Here is a 9,157-nt window from a genome sequence, read left to right as displayed (position 1 = left end):
AGGAACTTGACTGGCCTGCACATCAACCCGACCGAACACCTTTGGGATGAATTAAAGTGGAGACTGCAAGCCAGGCCTTCTTGTCCAGATCAGTGCCTGACCTCACAAATGCGCTTCTTGAAGAATGGTCAAATATTCCCATAGACACAATCCTAAACCCTGTGGACAGCCTTCCCAGAAGAGTTGAAGCTGTTATAGCTGCAAAGGGTGGGTCAACTTAACATTGAACCCTGTGGAGTAAGACTGGGATGCCATTAAAGTTCATGTGCGTGTAAAGGCAAGTGTGCCAATACTTTTGACAATATACTGTATCTATGTAGCCTGGCCAATCTTTCCAAGGTCCTTCTAAGTTTCACTAGAAGCAGTATTGGCACTGGATGATGGACAGTTGTCAACATGGGAATGGTGGGCCTGAGATACCTGACCGTGGAGCACACCCTACTCCCCCTAGTTCATAGGGGAGGTGGAGTCTATGAGGATGTGTGTAGCATGATATGCCATTATGTGGGTGTGTGTACATATGTATGTGTGTGTATATAAGCAGCAAGAAGAGGTCAGACATTCATTGCTTTAGCTCTGAAGAAGACGGTCCTCCCTCGAAACGCGTTAGCCACTGCTTAATACCGTCTGGTCTTCAGACATCACCAGTTCCTACAACAGACCTGAGAGAAACTGTTCGCTATTGCTTTTCCCGTGATATGCTTATATACCACGTTTGTATTTGAGTACAACCATTGTTGTTTTTAATCTTTTTTTTTTTTTTTCATCCGCCGGGTCTTCTGTTTATTTAGACAGACAGGTACAGTGGTAAAACCAAATTACAGTTGTGGGGTACCAAGCAGAGTGAATACAACCAATAATTACATCTGAGAAAATGGCAAGTCCTACACGATAGCATTTATAAAAACTTCTCAGTTTAAAGTGTCATTGGAACTTCCACTATTTAAGTTCATGTGTTTACTCGGTCAAGCCAAGCTTCTTCTTCGGAGACTCTGGCATCTTAGGGGGAGGAGGACGAGGAAGTCTAAAGTACACCTTTACAGAGTCATAGATGAACCACTGCAGAGCAGTCAAAGTACCAATCATGATGATACGGGCTGTCAGCCCCTTCCAGACTCCTTTTGGCCCAAGTCGTTTAAGGACTTCCATAGCAGTGCTTCCCTTTTCTTTGTTCAACACGGAATCCACTGAATCAGCAGGATGGGAGACGATGGCACAGAACACACCAGCAATATAGCCAGCAACAAATGTCACAACCAACTGTTCGGACTTTGAACATTCACTTCGTGGCTTGGGTACAACATACTTGTACAGTGCTTCAACTGTACGTTCAGAGCAAGCAAACTTCATCATGGTGTAGGGAATTTGCCTCATCCAGAGAGGAGCAACTCCTTTGTAGAACGCCCAGATTCCTTCTTCAGCATACATCTTGGGTGCCGCTTGTCGCAAAGTATTTGCATATCCCGGCTTTGTTTGAATACGTACTTTTGCAGCTTCCATTGGAGCCAGTGCAATATCTGCAAAGAACTCAGCACTAGCAGATGCAGCCAGGTACAGAGATGTGTGCCACAAATAGGAATTTTCCTCTCCTAGAAGGTTAGAATACAAGACCTTGAAGACTTCATAAAATCCAAATTTACACAATCCTTGCATGGAATACCCAATAAATGTTGGGGCCCATCCCTTGGCAAGTCCACGGACACCATCTTCCTTAAGAGTTACAGAAAACCCATTGAAAATGCTCTTGTACTTTTGGGGATCCACCTGAATACGACATTTCACCAAATCCAAAGGTACAACTGCAGTGTGAGTTAAACCACAACTGAGGATGCCACCAAAGCCACAAAAAGCATAACATTTTGTTGAGCCATATTCGCAACTGTAGTCGCCTTCAGCAACAGCAGCTGCAGCAGCAAGGACAGGTTGGATCTCTGGAGTGTTTTTCTTCCTTAAACTCACGCATTCCTGACCCACCTGGAAATGTGGTGCACTGAAAGGATTTGCCCGGGCTAGCTGCGCAACGATGGAGTACATTTCGGCAGCTAGAAGATGGCGCTCACTTGGCCCTCACCGGCTAACTGTTTTTAATCTTATTAAAATGTTTTGCTAATGCACTAGGTCCGCGCTCTTTTTTCTAATATTTTACAGTTGTCTCCCCACCTGACATTTACCTACCTATGACTAACCTAAGGCACCAAAATGATTTATTGCATTCAAGTAGGCGTGGACCCTTACCTTGGAAACAACCCATTCAGTCTAAAATAGAAATGGAAGGCAAAATGTTTTTATACTGTGGGGGTTATTTACGAAAGGAAAATCCACTTTGGACTACAAGTGCACTTGGAAGTAAAGTCGCTGTAGATCCGATGGAGACATGCAAGGAAAATAAAAAACGCATTTCAGCTTGTGATTGGATGATAAAATCAGCAGAGCTTCCACTCATTTCAGATCTACCCCTTAGATTTAGAGCGACTGCACTTTCAAGTGCACTTGCAGTGCAAAGTGGATTTGCCTTTCGTAAATAACCCCCTATGTGTGTGTGTGTGTCTATCTATCTATCTATCTATCTATCTATCTATCTATCTATCTATCTATCTATCTATCTATCTATCTATATATCTATATATATATATATATATATATATATATATATATATATATATATATATATATTTATTTATTATAAATAACTTTTTTTTCTTTTTTTCTTTATGAGTGATTACATAATCTCTGTTCTCAGCTGCATAAGAAGCTTGTGTGTGTATGTGTGTTGGGTGGTTGAATGTCAGCAGGAGGTGAAAAAACAGCAGCATTTTGATCTTTCCAGTGAATGGCTATGCAGGGGGGCTTGTCATCACAAGGCTGACTAGACATGTGCAAAAGGAAAAAATTTGTTTAGTTTCGTTTCGTTTTAATTCGTTAATTCATTAATTTCGTTTAGTTATATTCGTTAACTTCCTTAAATTCGTTTTCGGATTTCGTTTAGTTTTCTACCGAATTCGAAAAATCGGCCACATTCGAAAATATTTAAACGAAATTCGAAAATATTTCTACTGGATTCGAAATGATTTCAACATGATTCGACATTATTTTAACCACATTCGCAAATATTTTGTGACCCGACTTTAGGGCCATGTATCTCGGGGTCACTGAGTGCTAGAAACTCCATGCATTCGAATGCAAAATCGGGTCGCAAAATGTTATTAGTTAATAGAGCAGGGAATGACATTTTGCGACCCGATTTTGGGGCCACATATCTCAGGGTCACTTATAGCTAGAAACACCAAATTTGGTATGCAAACACAATAATACTAGCTCTACAACATATCCAAATTTGAAGTGTCTAACACCAAATGACCCCGAGATACATGGCCCTAAATTCGGGTCACAATATATTTTCGAATGCGGTTGAAATAATGTTGAATCATGTTGAAATCATTTCGAATGCAGTTGAAATAATGTCGAATCATGTTGAAATAATTTCGAATGCATTCGAAATTATTTCAACATGATTCAACATTATTTCAACCGCATTCGAAAATATTTTGTGACCCGACTTTAGGGCCATGTATCTCGGGGTCACTTGGTGCTAGACACTTCAAATTTGGATATGTTGTAGTGCTAATACCATTGTGTTTGCATACCAAATTTGGGGTTTCTAGCTATAAGTGACCCTGAGATATGTGGCCCCAAAATCGGGTCACAAAATGTAATTCTCTGCTCTAATAACTAATAACATTTTGCGACCCGATTTTGGGGCCACATATCTCGGGGTCACTTATAGCTAGAAACCCCAAATTTGGTATGCAAACACAATAATACTAGCACTACAACATATCCAAATTTGAATGCGGTCGCAATAATGTCGAATCATGTTGAAATCATTTCGAATGCAGTTGAAATAATGTCGAATCATGTTGAAATAATTTCGAATGCGGTTGAAATAATTTGGAATCATGTCGAATTCATTCGAATTCATTCGTTATATTTCTTTCGTATTCGTTGTAATTTGTTATTTTTTTATTCGGACATTCGGATGCATCCGAATGTCCGAAAGATGCAAAATTCGGCCGAATTTCGATTTGTTACGAAACGAATTGCACAAGCCTAAGGCTGACCACTGGAGTACAAGCGGGCTGTGCTCCCAGGTAGAAAGCAAAGAGGAAAACATAACCACGCTGAGATGGATGAGCTTTCATGCCTGACATGGTCTGCTTGAAATAGGGAATCAGGGGGTCTGGCAGGATCACCAGGTATTTCACACAAGGGAAACAATGCAAAGAAAACAAAATACTTTTTTACATAAGTACATGGTACAGCAGACATATATCAGGAATGTGAAATGTTATATCAAATAACAAATGCTTTAAGGCCTCATTCACACGAGGCAGATCTGCTCAGTGGAGTCCGCCAGCACAGCAGGACATCTCTCCATTGATCTCCGCTGAGCCGGTGGATGACAGGTCCGTCTCTGCTCACTGGGCAGGGAGGGGCCTGCCAGAGCACCGCTGATTCTTATGGAGGGACCGAACAAAAATGGACAGCATGTCCATTTTCATCAGATCTCATCCGACCCGGTCCACCAGGACGGATGCGAACGTATCGCCATACATCTGATTTTAGCCGATTGGATCAGATGGAGCGTCCATTCAGGTCTGCCTAAAAAACTGTCAGGCGGACCTGAACGGTCCGTCCGTGTGAAAGGGGCCTCAGTGTTAACATAGCTTTATCTATAGGATTACACTGAGAAAAGTCACTGCAACTTGTACAAATATTGGGCAAATATTACTGCACGGGGTACATGGTAATTGAGTTTTTTACATAAAATTATTTTTTAAATTAAATTTAAATTATTAAAAAAAAATTATTAAATTATGTATATATGTATTATGAATGTATATATATATATATATATATATATATATATATATATATATATATATATATATATACTGTATTTATTGTATTTACCAAGAAAATATTTAAAAGCTGTGGATTACCATTACAGTACGTACATCCCCCTCCTCGTCCCCCCTTTTTACGCCTGCACAGTTTTTATTGTATTTTGTCAAACTTCGCAATGCCAGCTGTTCAGCCAGCTCAGCGTGAAGTTGTTTATTATTGATGGATAAAATGTTCAAACATTTAAGCAAATGAAAATCAGCTTTGCATTCTTAATTAATTAATTAATAGCATTGTAAATGCCAGCATTCTTCTCGCAGGTACCAGCGAAACAATACTGATTTTCTTCACATTCCTGGAATATTAATTTTTTTTTTCTCATCCTGCTAATTCTTGGGAAGCCTCTCATGCAAACATATTAGCAAAGAGTAAATATTGAATTTAAAACAAAACTACCAGCTTCATCTTTCACTGTACACAGAGTAGGATTTAAAGCGGGATTTAAATTTTCTTGGCTTCTAATTAAGTAGTGATAATCAGGCTTTCTGCTTAGGGTCACTTCCTGGGAGTGATTTTAGTTATTAAAATGCATGTTTGTGTTTGTTCTGCTTGGTGCGCTAGAACTAGATCTCTTTTAATATCGCTGCAAATATGCAAATGGCTGCTTCATATTAGTGTGCAATTTATAGCAATCTTCTCTAATTTTCTGAAAGGGCAGGAGTGGAACCTTGTCACTCATAGATTTTTTTTTTTTTTTTTTTAGTTAAGCTAAACTAATTATAAGGCTCTTTCTCGTGAAACTCTAAAAGTGTGTGGCGAGTGACATAACAGCGAATGTGACAGATTTGGCTTGAATGTAAGAGCCTTGCATTTAGCTTCTCCCGTTCACGAGGATGGCCTTCAGCAATATTTGAATGTCACTGCTGGTTGATAGATAATTTAAAAATTACATCAGTTAGATCTACATCTAAGGAGCTGACTGCTGGAAACCTTTTCAAATGGCTTTATCAAAAAATAAACAGCTCTGATATATAACACATGTCCAGTGCTTTTGTCAGAAGACTATTTTCAGAGGCCTAATATTTAAAGGGGAAGTGCTAGCTATAACATAACTCTTTTTTTTGTCTTTCTAACAAATTTTTTTTTATTCTTACAAGTGATGATGTTCTTCTATGCTAGCTTATACTTAAATAAAGCATTTTATTACAAATGACTCTATGTTGGACAGGTGTAATCTTTCCATCATCCCCATTCTTAATGCAACACTTTTTAAAGTGATTGTAAAAGTATTTTTTTTCAATAAAAATTGTACTTACCTGCTCTTTGCAGTGGTTTGCACAAAGAAGCCCTGATCCTCCTTTTCTGGGGTACTCCACCGGTGCTCTAGGCTCCTCTTTTTCTCCTCTTTTTCCTATGGTGTTACATGTGTGTGCTCGAACCCGAGCTGGGATGTGTGCATCTATTGAAACACACCGTGCTGCTCAGCCCTGCCCCCCAGCTCTCTTTGTCACATAGTTACATGGTTAGTCAGGTTGAAAAAAGACACAACTCCATCCAGTTCAAACACAAAAAACAAATAATAATAATATCATACAATCCCATATACCCAATTCTATACCCACAGTTAATCCAGAGGAAGGTGAAAAACCCATGATTTGATTGACAGCAGCAGGAGCCAATAGCTCACAAAGCTGAGAGAGAGAGAGAGAGAGAGGGAGAGGGAGAGGGAGAGGGAGAGGGAGAGGGAGAGAGAGAGAGAGAGAGAGAGAGAGAGAGAGAGCGAGAGAGACTTATGCATTTATTTGCAAATGTATGCAAACCAAACCCCTACTTTTAACGCAAACTGTTAGACATAATCATTTGGTTGGTTGCAGGTTGGTTGGTAAGAGAGTGGAATTTTCTTTGGTTTTATTTGACATGTGTAACCCATGTGCTCCTTGCTTCAAAGGCCAGGTATAGGTGGAGCAGTGGCCATTTGTTTGTATAATTTCTATACAAGCACATTTTAAAATGTTCCTTTTTGATATCTCATGGATATGGATCAACTGCATTATTTGGTTTTGCCATGTACATGATCCATCTATTGATGTATTAGTCCTCAACACAACCTCATTATCATTGCTTGCCACTTTTAATGGCAACTCCACTTAGTGTGGTGCAATAATGATCTAAGCATGATATGTTAACATCTCAGTCTATGTTTACTTTTTGTCAGTGAAGCCTTCAATCTGAACACCTCCAGATCTCTGTTTTGTTCTGGCTGCACCTAGTTTCAGACTAATATGCATTTGTCAGTTTTCCAAGACTAATGCCGTGTACACACGATCAGACTTTCCTGCGGACTTGGTCCAGTTGACCAGAGTCCGTCGGACAATTCGATCGTGTGTGGGCTCCAGCGGACTTTTTCTTCCCAAAAGTCCTAGACCTAGAAATAAGACTGGCTTCAAATTTGTCCGCAGGACTCGGCTTTTAGTTGACAATCCGTTCGTCTATGTGCTAGTCCGATGGACTAAAACCGATGCTAGGGCAGCTATTGGCTACTGGCTATAAACTTCCTTATTCTATGTCATCACGTTCGAATCCGTCAGACTTTTGGAGTGATCATGTGTGACCAAGTCTGTTCTTTTGAAAGTCCGGCGGACCTTCGCTGCAAAGTCCGTCGGATTGTCCGCCGGACCAAGTCTGACGAAAAGTCCGGTCATGTGTACGCGGCATAAGGCACTCAGAAAAACAGATTAGCAAATCTGGAAATGTTGAGGAATTTCAGTGGAACAGGGCTCAGAATAGGAGACATTTTACAAACGGTTGCTATTTAGGAAGAATTTCAGGTATGGGTATTTTTGGTCCAGCGTGGGCCAATGTAACTATGCATATACCATACCTGCAGAATCCCTTTGGAAGCTGAAAAGCAGTGTAATGGGCACCACTACTACAGTGATCTCCACTGGCTTCCAGAGCACCTGCCATGCTGCATTCTGAACACAGGAGGTCACTGGCTCAGCATGGGTGCCATTCAGTAATCTTTTTGTATGTTCTCAAAAAAAGAAAAGCATTTTCTGACTGATGAGGTAGAGAAGTGGTGTGATGATGTCATGCTTTTCACCTCAGCCAATCAGAAATTGCTTTGCATTCATTGAGAAAAACATTCAATTGTATTCCACCATCTGAATGGTGCTCATGCTCAGTGCATAAACTCCTATGTTCACAATGCAGCAGGGCAACTGCTCAACACAGGAAGCACTATAGTAATGGTACCTCCTACAGAGATTTTCATCTTCTAGAGGGAGTCCTAGTTACAAGTTAGACCAATGCAACTAAGTAAAAATATCCATAACTTAAATTCTTAACCATAGGCGTGCACACCGGGCACACCTTAATTGCCTTGTGTGGTGCCTATGCTACACCCACACTTCAGGTAGGGTTGATCTCCTGTTTTTCCTGCATATTTAACTGCTTCCATGCCACTACAGTACCCTGCAATGAGTGGAGATCAAAGAGAAGAACCAGTGAACACTGCGGGACCCAGGAGACCAAAACTCTTTGTGTCAGTATCTCAGCAAACTTGGGCGGACAATTTTACAGAAGTGTTCAGTGATGCAGGCAGTGGAAAGATTAGGTAGTTAGGGGTTGATTTACTAAAGGCAAATAGACTGTGCACATTGCAAAGTGCAGTTGCACTCTGCAAGAGCAGTTGCTCAAGGGCTTAGAAAATGAACAGAAGCTCTGGTGACTTCCATCATCCAATCATGTGTAAGCAATAATGTTTTTTTTTATTTTACTTGCACGTGATTGGGTATTCTTTGCAAAGTGAAGGTTTACCTCATTTACTAAGGTCTGGAGCAAATGCACTTGTAAAGTGTACAAAGTTTGTATTTGCCTTTAGTAAATCAACCCCTAACTGTCATCTTGTATAGGTACATCTTTGCTGGGCATGTTTGTAAACCTAACCAGAGGGAGTATTGTTCAAGACAGGGCTTTTTTTCTTCTTAGAGAATAGGCACACGTACTCTCCTTTTTTGCGTCACCCCTTGCTTCCACCCCCTACCCACCTCCGAGCACCATCCTTTGGTTCCACCCTTTACCTAGAGAAGACAGAAAAGTATATTTTTTTGTGTAAAGTCGTTTATATGGAATTTGCTAATGAAATGCAGAAAAATAGGTCTCCCACATCCAGCAACAATTGGTCCCTCAAAGCAACAATAGACCTCCCAGCAACAGTAAATCTCCCCAGCAACAATAAATCTACTTGGCAACA

General features: G+C 40.3%; 1 pseudogene; it reads right to left on the bottom strand.

Annotated features, from left to right (window-relative positions):
• Positions 1 to 942: 942 nt before the first annotated feature.
• LOC143928204 (solute carrier family 25 member 3 pseudogene) lies at positions 943 to 2,073 on the bottom strand (annotated as a pseudogene).
• Positions 2,074 to 9,157: the final 7,084 nt, after the last annotated feature.

Source organism: Lithobates pipiens, unplaced genomic scaffold (genome assembly GCF_037356315.1).
Source record: "Lithobates pipiens isolate NorthernLeopardFrog02 unplaced genomic scaffold, aLitPip1_a1.2 Scaffold_23, whole genome shotgun sequence".
Taxonomy (NCBI): domain Eukaryota; kingdom Metazoa; phylum Chordata; class Amphibia; order Anura; family Ranidae; genus Lithobates; species Lithobates pipiens.
This window is presented reverse-complemented; position numbering and strand designations above follow the sequence as displayed.